Consider the following 15726-nt stretch of genomic DNA (forward strand, 5'->3'; position numbering starts at 1 on the left):
AATAGCTCTTTTTTTAAACATACATCTTCTTATCTTTCGGTTAATAAATTTTAAAATATAAAATTGTATGTACTTCTAATTTTAAGGAACCTGTATCTCTGGAGATAACAGAGTAGAGATGTAATTATTTCTTTTCTTAAGAGTTTAAAATGTCATAAAATTACACAAATATTTGTAAAGGAAGTAACAGTACAGGAAATGAAGTGTTATAATCGGTCTGTTTGTAGCTATTTTCTTACATTTTTCTGTACCCTTAATCACATGATTTAGTCCCATGTTATTCAGAGCTTAAAATAGCAGATATGATTAGAAGTTAATGTGTCTACTACAAAGAATAGGTAACTGTTTCAATAACTGACATTAGTGTTCCAAATGTTACAATTTCAGGTAGTGTGACTTAACCCAGAGAAACTCAGGACTGTGTATATAGAATTAAAAAGCTATAGCTCTTTACATGATCAAAAACCAGTCATGGCAGCTATTACAATTAACTTAGACTCAAACTAATTTTCTTCAAAATTTATTTCATAACTTAACAAAATGGAAATTCTTTTAAGTATGTCAGTGTTATTGTAAATGACAATATTGATTCATTGTTGTGGCGATTCCCAAATTCTGAAACTTGATTTGTTTTCACATGTGAAAATTTCAGCAAATTATTGTAATATATTAGAGATGAATATTTTTCCTCTCCATGTTTTATAGTTAATTATTTTTTAAAAAGTGTTTGAACCAGAAGCTATTTTAGATTATTAGGAGGAAATGTTCTAGTTTTAAATTGCAAGCTTTGTATGTTCCCAAAACTGCTAATGTTCAATTGTTCTTTCCGTCTTAGAACTTATGATTCTAGCAAACAAGATAGACATTTATACCTTTATTCTCTATTTTCCTCCTATTGCTGAATACAGAATGCCACTTAAGTTTTGTAAAAGTGATCCTCTTTCAAATCAGAAAACTGCATCACTAGAATATATATTCCTAATTTTAAAAGCTCTTTTAAAAATGTTACTTTGTTTTTAGCTTTCATATTGATTAGACTACCTCTTATTTTAGGAAAATATGATTCAGTATCATTTTTATAATGGGCAGTTCAGAGCAGTGGACCTTTCAAATGATACCTTGTTCAGCAAACAAGATAAAAGATGAGTTGAGAACTTTGAGAGATTTTTAGATAATTTCTAGAAATGCAGTAGTGCAGTGGTATCAAGTTTGTATTATTTAAACAGGATTCAAAGTAGGAAGAAATTAAATCTGAATGCTTTTATAAGTTCACATTCTGAATAGATGCTAACTGTAGATGAGAAAAATGTCTTTGTTTCTTAACATATGATTAAATTGGTGTTTTTTTGAGATTTTGCTTAACAGTTAGATTCGCTTTCTAGTTTGTAAATTCAAAGGAAAGCAATTATCTGGCAGAAATCAGGTGCCTGTTACAAGATATGGGAAAAGAGCACTGTTTATATTACATAAATAGGGCCTTAAAAATACAAAGCATAATAGTTTGATAGTCTTGACTCTCTTATTCTTTTCAGTAAACTAAAAAATATAACATAGCCAGTAATTTTTCTGCAGATACCACAGAACTTTTGTCTGTTTCATTTAGTTTACCTTCATTTTGTTACATTGTGTATTTGAATCTGAATCCTTCCTTATCTTATTTTTATTACTTTATAAAAACATATGTTATAAGATTCTTATAAACTTTTCATCCAATCCAATAAGCATATATTTAGTGAATCTCTGAAAATGTTTATTAGTTAAGCATGCTTGGTAAAAATGCATATAAAGAAGAACCACCACGAAAAGCAGGAGCCATGAAAAATTCCTTGGTAGTTTTATTCTCCTTTCAATTCATTTAAGTATTTAGGACATAATATGAATTAATAGTTCATCAATTTTTGAATCATCCAGTTAAAAAATCTCATTAAAAGCATCTGAAATGACTAAGTGCCACTTTCTCCTCCATTTATCTAATCATTTATTCGGTGTTGATTCAAGAACTTTATTGATTGCACCAAAAATTAACAAGTAATCTTTCAATCTTGCTAGCACTGGTACTTAAAAACCAGTTTAAATATATAGCAGTAGTAATTTTAATGCAGTTGTGAGAAACAGAGTATTGAAGAATTATTCCTAATGACAAAACTTGTTTCTCCATTGTTGAGTTTAACAGTAAAAATTATTTCAACCTCTGTGCCAGGATGTTTTTCTTTTCTTTCTCTTCAGAAGCTGAGGATGTGTTATTTTAGAAAAACTGCATCAGGGAAGAGACACTAAATCCATACTGTTCCTTTTTACATATTTTAGAAAACAGAGTTTTTTTTCTCTTTCAGTTTATAATATCACAGTAAATCAGTCTTCTCTATGTTTCCCTGAATCACTTTTCTATTCTCATCTTTTAGCAGCAGTTTTCACAATATTTTTATGGAACCAAATGCCTAATAATTGTAACACACACGTAACCTTTTGAGAAGTTATGAAAATACAATTCTTGTGCTTAATGATATCCAGAAAGCATAATATTCTGTAAAAAGAAATTCCCTTTAGTCAATTTAAAATTAAACACTCTAATGCAAAAGGATATCTAAGGTGAAAGATGTTTGTGTAATGCTAAACATAACCAAAGAAACTGTGGTTTTAGCAAAGGTACTATTGCTCTATTTTATCAAGTGCCAGAAGTTGCATAATGAAAGTCTTTCAGTTAGTGAAAATATAAGTAAAAAAACATAAAAATACCACCCAGCTGGTAGAGATCTTCCTAATTTTTACCTGATTGTATTTCTGAAGAAATATGGCAGGGCTGTCATAAATTTTCAACATGAACTGCATTTTTGTTGCCAATTTCCATATCCTTTAAAAAGTGCTGAAGCGTGCATTTGCTATTTATGTTTGCAGTAGACTGAGTACACTTTTACTATTTGTGGTTTAGAAATTGGAAACAACCAAACAGTGGTGCTATGGTCTAAAAAAATAAATTTTAAACAGCTGCAGGACAGTATTTTTAGAATGGTAGGAGTCCTCCTAAAGCAATATAACTACCTTCCACCCCCTTTAAAGATGGGTTATGGTCACATATATAAAGTCAGGTTTCCAGTATCTTTTATCTATGATGGATTAAATAAGTGAAATTAAAAGTATGCTTTTGTTAGACATGAGATATGCTTTTAGGCTCTTACAGTCACCTCCCTTTGCTTATCTGCACGTGTTACTATATACCAGGTACTGGGCTTAATCACTTTGTAGACCCTTCCATGGATCCTTATCTTACAAGTGAGGAAGTGGAGGCTTAAAGAGAAGGGAGGTAACTGACCCAGGGTCACAAAGTTTCTAAGGGGGAGACCTGAGCTTCAAGTGAATACTCTAAGCCCCACCCCCTAATCCAGGTGTTTTTCAGCGTTTTGCACACGTCCCATTAAAAGGGGGAAGGAATTCCTCATAGACCCCATTTTAATGTAAAGCGTTTTTGTGCTAAGGTTACTGAATTATGTACAAACATAAAAATCTAGGTAGCAACTTATTATTTAATCAGATGAATTTAAATCTAATGAAACTATGAAATCCAAACGGATTTAGAAATTAAAAACAAATCCATAATACCAGTAACAGTCGAATTAATGATCTTAATTTAATGTGACAGACTTTTCACTCCTGAAAATAAATGCCCTTCCTCATTGTGACTGCTGCGGTACATGAGTTTGTTATGTCTTTCCAGTGGTTTGCAATCTTTTGTCACAATGGCACAAGTAAAAATGATCGTGTTCAGTAGGCCATGGGATATGAAAGCACAGGGTTGCTCCTGACAGGAGACAGCAGGCCAGGGAGATCCTGAATTCCCCCAACCATAGTCAGCCACTTCATAGGCTGAGGGGACTGAAATCTATTCACCTGTATCCAGTTGGTGGCTTTTTCGAAGGGACTTGGGTTGGAAAGCGTTCATCATAGCTATTTTTTCCTTATGATAACTCAATTTCCTGTGACTTTCCTCTATTCTAGTTATTATGAAATCTGTGTATGGCGTAGTCTGGCATTATTCAGCCATTTATTTGTGTATTAAGTTAGCATCATTCCATGTTCCCTCTCCCTGACTTTCCATTATCCTGCCAACAATTAGAGAAGCTCTGGCTGCCGAGTCATTATTTTTTATTAACACAAAAATTTAAGGCAAGAAATATTACAGAAAACTTGCAAATTCCCAGGAACTAGGCCCACAGTCTTCAATTTAGAGAAACTACTCTGGTATTTACAGGTCTTTTTACAGTAGTTTAAACATTTTAATACTATATGTCTTTTATGACTTGGTATCCTGGAAACATACATTTGCTGAATGAGTAGTAAACCTCTTTTGGAGTAAAAATTGTTAAGCAGCGTGAGATTAGATAACTACTACTCAGGCTGAGATTACGTTTAAATTTGGTTGATGTAAGTCACTGTAGTAAAAAATCACAGCATATTCAATTTAATGAACTTTCTACTGCAACTGCATTCTTTTTGTTTCATACAACCATAGTATATTTTCTTTGGAACCAAATATGTGTTCATAATAGCTTTGATGCCAGTTTGGCGAACAGATTTTCATTGTGTATATATGTGTGTTTTTGCTACGTGTACTTAGTTACGGAGTTATGAATGACAATTTTACTCAGCTTTTTTTTTTTTTTTTTTTTTGGTGGAAAACAGTTATCACCAATACAGTAAATACTTGGGTAATTTTCTTTAAAGTTATGACTTTGGGATTTCATTTTAAATAAACAATTGGTTTATTAAAACAGGATATTTACATGTAAAGATGAATAAATAATAGATGTGTTTTCTTCCCCCTGTACCACTGGCAGGACTTTGAAATACCATTTGGAGTGCCGATTTTTTTTTTCTTGTCAAATAAGGGCCATAAAGCATGATTCTCCTGGAGAGAAGGGGTATATGTGTAGTGTATACAGTGGAAAATATGGCTAGAATGTGGTTTACTTATTTGGAAGATGGAAAAATTGTGTTTATTATATTTGTAATAAAAGCTACCAAGTGTAAACTTCGACAGAATCTTTTTGGTTGTCAGGTCATGTCAGTCATGAAATAGCAACACCGGCTGTATAAAGACCTGCGAATAATCACCAGGGATTGGTTCTTCATTCCTAATTCACGGGTGAACCGGTAAAAGGAAGGTGAAAATCCTGATGCATAACCTGGTGTTCTAAATTCCTAACGTGGAACTGTTATATGATCTGTTCAGTGTTTTTTAAACAAAGACATTTTACATATATAGATAAAATAATTAAAATTTCAAAAGCTATATGTTAGCTTAAGGAACTAAAAATAATTTTCTTTGATGTTTGTCAGGGTCTTTTAGTCTATCTGAGGGCTCATGTCAAGAATTCTGTATGATAGTCTTGAATTGAAGTTCATGTACAGGTTATGACTCCTGTGACCTACTGATATAGCCTTTCTATGAAAGCTTAATAGGAATATACTATCTTATTCAGTTTTGTTCAATAAGCAAGTATTTATTGAGCTCTTACTCTTTGCCAGGCCCTGGAAATATAAAGATGAATTTGATGCAGTGTCTTAATATTTAATCTGATATTTTAGGTCTTGTTTCTCATGACATAATCTTGAAGTATTAAGATACCTTTGATAAGAATACTAAAGGTTCTTAGTGAAAAAATCCATCTTAAACTTTAGAACTGCATTTTAAAACATCTTTATTTAGGACTTAAGTTTTTCTGGTCATAGCCTGTTTACAAACAATATATTTTATATTAAGGGCTAATGTGTGTGTGTGTATGTAGGTCATGTGAATTCCAAGAATGTATTTACTCAGTTAAAAAGTCTGATTTCTATTTGTTACAAAATGATGAGATTCTTATCTCATTTGCAAATCTTATAAATTGTAATTTAGACATTAACTTCTTAATGTCATTCTTGGTAAATAATATACTTTGTGTGTGTGTGTGTGTGTGTGTATTTAGAAAGAGGCAGAGACAGATGAGGGAGAAAAGAAAGAATCCAGCAACCATGCTGTCATAGTTTCTTCTGGTCTTCATAAAGTACAAGATACTTTCAAGTTTATTTGTACTCTAAAAAATGCCCTGTAATTTTGCTTTAAGAATGCTTCATAAAATACTTTTTGTTAAATAAAAATTTTCCAGTGTAATACTGTCATCAGTAGTTTGCACTTTTTTATACCATATATACACGAACAATCTCTCTATAGAGTAAATTAAGACTTTTAAAAAAAAAATTTTTTTTTAATTTTTAAAGATTTTATTTGAGAGAGAGAGAAAGCACAAGAGAGAACACAAGCCGGGGCACGGGTAGGGGGGCAGAGGGAGAGGGAGAAGCAGACTCCCCTGCTGAGCAGGGAGCCTGATGTGGGGCTCGATCCCAGGACCCCAAGATCATGACCTGAGCCAAAGACAGATGCTTAACGGACAAAACACCCAGGCACCCCTAAATTAAGACATTTACTGGGAAATAAGAATTTTGAATGGCAAAGGATTTCCCCCGTTTTTCAAATAAAGACCACTTCATTGCATTTTTTACCTATTTACTTACTTATTACCCTTTGACTCCCTTCACCCATTTCTCTCACCCTTCCACCCCCTGCCTTGGCAACCACCAGTCTGTTCCGTAAATCTAGAGCTTGTTTTGTTTTGTTTTGTTTTGTCGTTGTTGTTAGATTGGTTTTATTTAGATTCCACACGTAAGAGAGATCATGCTGTCTTTGTCTGACTTACTTCATTTAGCATAATGCCTTCAAGGTCCATCCATGTCATTGCAAATGGCAAGATTTCATTCTTTATTATGACTTAATAATATTCCATTGAATATATATATAGCACAAATTCTTTATCCATTCATTTATTGGTAGCTACTTAGGTTTTTTTCCATATCTTGGCTGTTGTAAATAGCTACACAGTGAGCATGGGGGTATATATATTTATATATATATATATATATATATTTATATATATATATATTTTTTTGATGTAGTCTTTTCACTTTCTTCAGATAACTATCCAGAAATGGAATTGCTGGATCATATTTCTATTTTTTATTTTTTGAGGAACCTCCAAACTGTTTTCCATAGTAGTTGTACCAGTATACATTCCCATCAGCAGTGCACAAGGATTTTCTTTTCTCCACATCCTTGCCATCATTTATTTCTTATCTTTTTGATACTAGCCATTCTGACTGATATCTTATTGTAGATATGATTTGCATTTACCTGATGATTAATGATGTTGAACATTTTTAATGTACTTGATGACCATCTGTATGTTTTTGAAAAAATGTCTATTCAGATGTGTCCTTTTTTTAATTAGATTACTTGGGGAGTTTTGCTACTGAGAATATAAATTCTTTATATATCTTAGATATTAACCCTTTAAGAGATATATGATTTGCAAATATTTTCTCCCTTTTGGAAGGTTACCTTTCCATTTTGTAGATGGTTTCCTTTGCTGTGCGGAAGATTTATAGTTTGATGTGGCCCCACTTGTTTATTTTTGCTTTTGTTGTTTTTACTTTTGGTGTCCTATATAGCCTATGTCGAGGAATTTTCTGCCTTTGTTTTTATCTAGGAATTTTATGATTTCAGGTCTTACATTCAGGTCTTTAATTTATTTTAAGTTAATTTTTGTGTATGGTGTAAAATAGTGATTGAGTTTCATTCTTTTGCATATAACTGTCCAGTTTTCCTAACACCATTTATTGAAGAGACTGGAATTTCCTCATTGTATATTCTGGCTCCTCTGTTTTGAGTTCATTGACCATGTATACATGGGTTTCTTTCTGGGCTATTTTGTTCTACTGATCTATGTGTCTGTTTTTATGCCAATACCATACTCTTTTAATTATTTTAGCTTTATAATATAGTTAGAAATCAGGGAGCATGATGCTTCCAGCTTTGTTCTTCTTTTTCAAGATTGCTTTGGCTATTTGGAGTCTTTTTGGTTCCATACAAATTTCAGGATTGCTTGTTCTCTTTCTATGAAAAATGCCATTGGAATTTTGATAGGGATTGCATTGAATCTGTAGATTGCTTTGGTAGTATGGACATTTTAACAATATTTTTCAGTCCCTGAGCATGGAATTTCTTTTCATTTATTTGTATTTTCTTCCATTTCTTTCCTTAATGTTTGCAGTTTTCAGTATATAGGTCTTTCATTTCCTTGGTTAAATTTATTTCTAGGTGTTTTATTTTTTTATTCAATTGTAAATGAGGTTGTTTTTCTTAATTTCTCTTTCTAATAGTTTGTTATTAGTTCATAGAATAAATTTTTGTGAATTGATTTTGTATTCTACAACATTACTGAATTTGTTTATTCTAATAGTGTTTTGATGGAGTCATTTTAGGGTTTTTATATATAAATCATATGCAAATAGGGAAGTTTTACTTCCTCCTTTCCAATTTGGATGCATTTTTTTTTTCTTTATTTCTGCTTGGTCTGGCTAGAACTTCCAATACTATGTTGAATAAAAGTGGCAAGAATGGGCATCCTTGTCTTGTTCCTGATCTTAGAGGAAAAGCTTTGAGCTTTTCACAACTGAGTATGATGTTAGTTGTGGGCTTGGCCTATGTGGCCTTTATTATGTTGAGGTAATTCCCTCCATATAGCTTTGTTGAGAGTTTTTATCATAAATCAGTGTTGAATTTTGTCAAATGCTTTTTGTGCATCTGTTAGGATGATCATATGATTTTTATCCTTCATTTTATTAATGTGGTATATCACACTGATTTACTGGTGTTGAACCATCCTTGTATCCCTGGAAAAAAATCCCACTCAATCATGGTGTGTAATTCTTTTAATGTACTGTTGAATTAAGTTTGTTGTTGTTTGGTTCAGGTTTTTTTTTTTTTTGCATCCATGTTCATCAGGGATATTGACCTGTAATTTTCCTTTCTTGTAGTGTCCTTGTCTGGCTTTGGTACTGGTAATGCTGTTTTTGTATAATGATTTTGAAAGATTTTCTTCTATTTTTTGGAAGACTTTGTGAAAGATTGGTATTAATTCTTCTTTGAATATTTGGTAGAATTCACCAGTGAAGCCATCTGGTGCAGGGCTTTTGTGTGTTTGGAGGCTTTTGACTACTGATTTGACCTCCTTACTAATTATTTGTTTGCTTAGATTTTCCATTTCTTCCTGATTTAGTCTTGGTAAGATATATATTTCTATGAATTTATTCATTTCTCTGTATTGTCCAATTTGTTGTCATATAATTGTTTATAGCAGTCTCTCATGATCCTTTGTATTTCTAATCAGTTGTAACATCTCTTTCATTTTTTATTTTATTTATTTTAGTCCTCTTTTTTTTACTTGGTGGGTCTAGCTGAAGTTTTCAATATTGTTTATCTTTTCAAAGAACTGTCTTTTAGTTGCATTGATCTTTTGTATTGTCTTTTTAGACTTTTAATTTCTTTCTGCTCCAAAGTTTATTTCCTTCGTCTTACTTACTTTGGCTTTGTTTGTTCTTTTTTAGATCCTTGAGTTGCAAAGTTAGCTTGTTTTTTTTTTTTTTTTAAGATTATTTATTTATTTGACAGAGAGAAACAGCGAGAAAGGGAAACAAGCAGGGGGAGTGGGAGAGGGAGAAGCAGGCTTCCCACCGAGCAGGGAGCCTGATGCGGGGCTCGATCCCAGGACCCTGGGATCATGACCTGAGCCGAAGGCAGACACTTAACAACTGAGCCACCCAGGCGCCCCAAGTTAGCTTGTTTATTTGAGACTTTTCTTGTTTCTTGAAATAGGTACTTAGTGCTGTGAACTTCCTTCTTAGGCCTGCTTTTGTTGAATTGCATAAATTTGATATGTTCCATTTCCATTTTCATGTCTCAAGATACTTTTTAAATTTCTCTCATAATTTCTTTTTGACCTGCTGATTTTTCAGTAGCATGTTTAATCTCCACATATTTGTAAATTTTTTAGTTTTCTTCATGTAATTGATTTCTAGTTTCATACCATTGTGGCCAGGAATGATGTGATAATATTTCAGCCCTCTTAAATTTACTTAGCCTTGTTTTGTGTCCTAACATATGATTTATCTTGGAGAATGTTCCATGTGCAATTAAGAATATGTATTATGTTGCTTTTGGATGGAATGTTCTCTATAAATCTGTTAAGCCCTTCTGGTCTAATGTGTCATTGAAGGTTGATGTTCCCTTATTGATTTTCTTTCTGGATGATCTATCCATTAATTATGTGGGGTATTAAAGTTCTCTACTATTATATATATATTGCTATCAATTTCTCCCTTGAAGCTTGTTAATATTTGTTTTATATATTTAGGTGCATAATTATTTATAAATGGTATATCCTACTGTGGGATTGACTCCTTTATCATTATGTGGTGCCATTCTTTGTTTCTAATTACAGTCTTTGTTTTTTAAAGTCAGTTTTGTCTGATAGAAGTATAGCTTTCTTTTGGTTTCCATTTGCATGGGACATTTTTTCCATCCCTTCACTTTCAGTCTGTGTGTCTTTATATATCTAAAGTAACTCTCTTGTTGGAAGTATATAGACAAGTCTTGTTATTTTGTCCATTCAGCCATATTAGGGACCAATGTAAAATATATTTATACATAAATGTATGTTTGTGATTTTTGAGGGTGTGTGTGTCTCTCAATTGGCATCAGAACTTTCAAAGAGCAATACTTGTTTCTAGGTACACATAGATTTTGATATTTCATTTTTTAAAACTGATAATTATAGTCCCCTAGTGAATCATAATGTGCAGTGTTTGAAAACACCATCAAAGCAGTTTTTATGGAATCCTTTCGGTATTGTTTTTGTCCTGGTTTCTTTCTGTAGTAAGTACTCTCATCAAATCTAGAATGTTTGAGCTGGTCACAACAAAACCTTTTTATATAGTTTAAAGAATGAAAGAATGGGATACATTTTCTTAAATACTTGCATTGCTCATATCTGCCTTTATTCTAGGATACTAAAAGTCTGAGAGTTTTTTTTTTAAACCCTAAACCTTACAGAATTTTATATTTCTGACTTAACACATATGTTGTCACTAAATTTCTGCAGTAGAGATCTAACTTACATGATGTGGTGGGTCATAACAACTTATTAAGTTAATTATACCTTTCATTCTCAGGGCTCACCATTTTGCTCTGATTAGAAATATTAGGTCACAAAAATAATGAATGAGTTTTGCTTTTTTGTATGATAAAAGCTCATAAAATGTGCAAAATATTTCTTTCCTGAGACCTAAGATTAAGAACACTTATTTAAGGAGTTTTAGTTTATTAATAAACTAAATGAGAAACTAAAAAAATTACCTAATTATTCACTATTGTTAGATTGACTTATTTGAAATATAGTTAAATATACCCCTTTAAAAAATAAAATTAAATCTCAAATAAATTTAAGAATTATTCTTTAAGTAACCAAAGTTCATAGGCGCTCAACTCTCCTTTCTCATTTCAAAGCTCATAATTCTATGTTTAGCCAGATTTTTGCTTTTCAATTTTGTTTTAATGTTATGTAAGTGGGAGATATTTTTTATTTTATTATTTTATTTTCTATTAATTTGTTCTAAGCCTTGTTTTTTCTCCCTACAAAGTTAGTATCAGAACCAGGATTTGTAATGCCAGAACGAGAATCTGGACTTCTCCTTTCATCAGAAGACTAATGGAATTTAAATTGGCTGAGAGTTCAAATGACTGCCTACAAACATCATTAGAAATATCTTGGGAATAGCAATTACTAAGAAATCTACAGGTATATAGAGTCTGGGAGTACTGAAGTAAGAGATAAGGAATTTATTTTTGTGTCATAGCTTTCCTCTGAATTAATGCCACCCTCTTGGACATAGCAGTCTCTCTATCAGGTTACTCGGTAATAATTGAATATGAGGTAACTGCAGTAAAATATGTCAAAGACATGTAGCAGGTATAAAATTTGGTGACATAATATATTAGGTATATTAATATTTTTTACTTTCAAGACTTGAATTGTTTTCAGCCAGGGACACTTAGAAGTCTGAGATAATATCCTCTTCTTTTCTTCTAGAGGACATGACATAAATATTTTTAAATTGGTCTCACTATGGAATTTGTGATTCAATTAAAACAATGTATTCATAAAATTTGAATGTAGATAACTTTTTCCTCTTAAGAGGCCTAATTTGTAAAAAGATTTTATTTATTTGAGAGAGAGAGTGAGCTTGAGCATGCACATGAGTGAGTGGAGGGGCAGAGAGTGAGGGTGGGGGTCAAACAGATTCCCCGCCTAACCTGGAGCCAGAGCCCCACTCGGTGCTTTATCTCCAGACCCTGAGATCATGACCTGAACCAAAACCAAGAGTCAGATGCTTAACCAACTGAGCCACCCAGACGCCCCTTCCTAATTTTTAAATTAAATTCTGTTGTTTTAAAATGTACTGTGTTTAGGGGCTCCTGGGTGGCTCAGTTGGTTAAGCATCCGACTCTTGGTTTTGGCTCAGGTCATGATCTGGGGTCCTGGGATCGAGCCCTGCATCTGGCTCTGCACTCAGCGAGGAGTCTGCTTAGGCTTCTCTCTCTTCCTCTCCCTCTGCCCCTCCCGTTGCTTGCTCTCTCTGTTTCTCTAAAATAAATAAATCTTTTCAAAGCATAAAATTTATAATCTTTATTTTTTTAATTTAAATTCAGTTAGCCAGCATATCATCATTAGTTTTTGATGTAATGTTCAATGATTTATTAGTTGCGTATAACAGTCTTTATTTTTTTTTTTTAAGATTTTATTTATTTATTTGAGAGAGAGAGAGAATGAGAGACAGAGAGCATGAGAGGGAGGAGGGTCAGAGGGAGAAGCAGACTCTCCGCCAAGCAGGGAGCCCGATGAGGGACTCGATCCCAGGACTCCAGGATCATGACCTGAGCCGAAGGCAGTCGCTTAACCAACTGAGCCACCCAGGCGCCCTAACAGTCTTTATTTTTAAGAGCAGTTTTAGGCTTAATGAAAAGTTGAACTGAAAGTACAGAGGGTTCTTCTGTATGCCTTCTACCACCACTCCTCCACCCTCCTGTTTCAATTACAATTGATGAGTCAATATTGACACGTTATTTATTATTAACAGTATTGTACATTGGGGGTTCACTGTTGGGTGTTGTAAATTGTTTGGGTTTGGAGAAATGTGTAATGACACGAATCTACCATTTTGGTATCCTACAGAGTAGTTTCACTGCCCTAAAAATCTGTGCTCCTCCTATTCATACCTTCTCTCCCCCTGATCCTCTGGCAATCACTGACCTTTTTACTATTTCCGTAGTTTTATCTTTTCCAAAATGTCATATAGTTGGAATTCTCCAGTATGTAGTCTTTTCAGATTGGCTTTTTTCACTTAATAATATGCATCAAAGTTTCTTCCATGTCTTTTTATGGCTTGATAGCTCATGTGGTTTTATTGTTAAATCATATTCCACTATCTGGATATACCACAGTTTGTTTAATCACTTATTATTGAACCTCGGTTGCTTTCAAGTTTTGGCAGTTTTGAATAAAGCTTCTATAAACATTTGTGTGCAGCTTTTTGTGTATGTATAAGTATTCAGCTCATTGGTTTAAATAACAAGAAATGTGATTGCTAGATCATATGGTAGGAGTATGTTTAGTTTTGTGAGAAAATGGTCAAATTGTCTTCCAGAGTGGCTGTTTCATTTTGCATCCCCACCAACAATGATTAAGAATTCTCATTGCTCTACATCCACACCAGCATTTGGCATTGTCAGGTATATTGGATTTTGGCCATTCTAATGGGTGTATAGTGGTATCCTATTCTTTTAATTTGCAGTTACTTGATGAGATACAATGTGGAGCATCTTCTCATATGCTTATTTGCCATCTGAATGTCTTCTTTGGTGAGGTGTCTGTTCAGATTCTTTTGCCCATTTTTTAATTGAGTTGTTTATTTCCTTATTGTTGAATTTTGGGAGTTCTTTGTATATTTTATTTTATTTAGCAGTCCTTTATTAGGTATGTGTTTTGCTGAGATTTTCATTCAGTCTATGGCTTCTTTCTTCATTGTCTTAGAACATTCATTAAAAAAAAAATCTTCCCTCAAAAAAAAAAAAAAAACCAAAAACAAAAACCCTACCCTCATTGACTGTACAAATTTTTCAAATCTCTGTTTTCATTTTGACCTAAAGGATCTACTCTTAATTTATTGAGAATGACCCAAGAAAAGTCTTCCACTACTTAGTTAAATGGTGGAGTACTTTTTCACAAAGTTTCAGCACAAAGAATTGGCCTGTTTAGGGAGTTTAAATATGTAAAAGCATTCATAAAAGTTTAATGTCAGGTTTGAAAGTACAGGGCTTTTGTTGTGTCTTGCTTTGCATTGAACCCATTGATTTCTGTGAGCTGATTAGAATCATTCATCCATCTTAGTTTGCACTTCTAATAGTATCTCAAACTGTATTCCATGTAATCTGAATATTTTTCAAGATGTATATAGATTTTTATGCACTAAATTTTTATTTCTTAGTCACTTAGTGACAATAATTTGGAAATATTTCATACTTTTTCCTCATCTCTTGGAGATTTGCAATGCATATTAAAGCTTTAAAAACAAATTTTTATCGTAAAGAAACTTATATTACTTGTTTAGTACAGTGGTCCCAGAAATCTTTGACAATGGAACCTTTTCTTCTGGAACATCTATTACAAGTTTTACAGTGCCGTGGTGTAGAACACTAGTGAAGAAAATGATGCCCTAAAGCTGCATGCCCTGGGGAATTTCCTTGGCCTACTGCCACAGGGAAGATGCAAAGTTAAAATGTTTAATTTTCACTATGAGTATAAAGGGATTTTTCTGTGATAACTTTTTTTAATTTAATTTAATTTTATTATGTTATGTTAGTCACCATAAAATACATCATTAGTTTTTGATGTAGTGATTCACGATTCATTGTTTTCATATAACACCCAGTGTTTTTTAAATGTGTCTCCACTTAAAAAGTGGCCAATTGTGTTACCTAGAGCTTGTGACATCAAGGAACAAGGTTATTACTTAATGGCTTTCCAATCAAAATAAAACTATTTTGCTCTTGTGTATAAAAGGGGTCTCAATCTTAAGGGTTTTGATTTCTTCTTCTGGAAGGAGTATTGCTTTCGTTGGTGGTGAGGACTTCCTCTTTGAGTTTTATAAGATTTGACCAGTGGAAATGTCTTTGGGTGGTCTCTTAGCCTGGGGGATTGATACAGAAATCTTGGTTTACCTTTTCTGATAAATAGCCACTGCAGTTCTCTTATTCAAATCTCATCCAGTGATTTCCTCTGTGATCTGACCAAATGAGTAGGATTGGCATATGAACTTTTCTGAGGCTTGCTTTTTTAAAGGGAACCATGTTTCCTTGAAATCTTGGATTATGAGAACCTTAACATTTTTTATTAGTTGAACTGAAATGAACCTGAAATATATTCACATAAAAAATTTTTATTTTAGAGACTGATATTTCAAAGATTTTGTTTCTCATTGAAGGCCCTGAACCTTTAATTTCAAGTTATGATTTATGAAATGACAAGAAATAAAGGAAGAGTATGTTCGTCTTATTACTATTTCTTAAAATGTTTTAAGCTTTTGAAACTTTCAGATTAAATCTACCTAGTGTTCTTTGCATTCCCTTAATATACTTATTCTCTTTCTTTGAATATTTTGTTTTTGCTGTGTAAAGTTTTTCAGCATATATGTGTGTGTGTGTGTGTGTGTGTGTGTGTGTGTGTGTGTGTGTGTGTGTGT

General features: G+C 32.8%; 1 protein-coding gene across 1 annotated transcript in view; it reads left to right on the forward strand.

Moving 5' to 3' along the window:
* The window catches only part of SUPT3H (SPT3 homolog, SAGA and STAGA complex component), a 542078-nt gene that overhangs the window by 149737 nt on the left and 376615 nt on the right, over positions 1-15726 (forward strand). The gene's annotated exons all lie outside the window — the stretch shown is intronic.

The sequence above is a fragment of the Neomonachus schauinslandi genome, chromosome 8, assembly GCF_002201575.2.
Source record: "Neomonachus schauinslandi chromosome 8, ASM220157v2, whole genome shotgun sequence".
Lineage (NCBI taxonomy): Eukaryota > Metazoa > Chordata > Mammalia > Carnivora > Phocidae > Neomonachus > Neomonachus schauinslandi.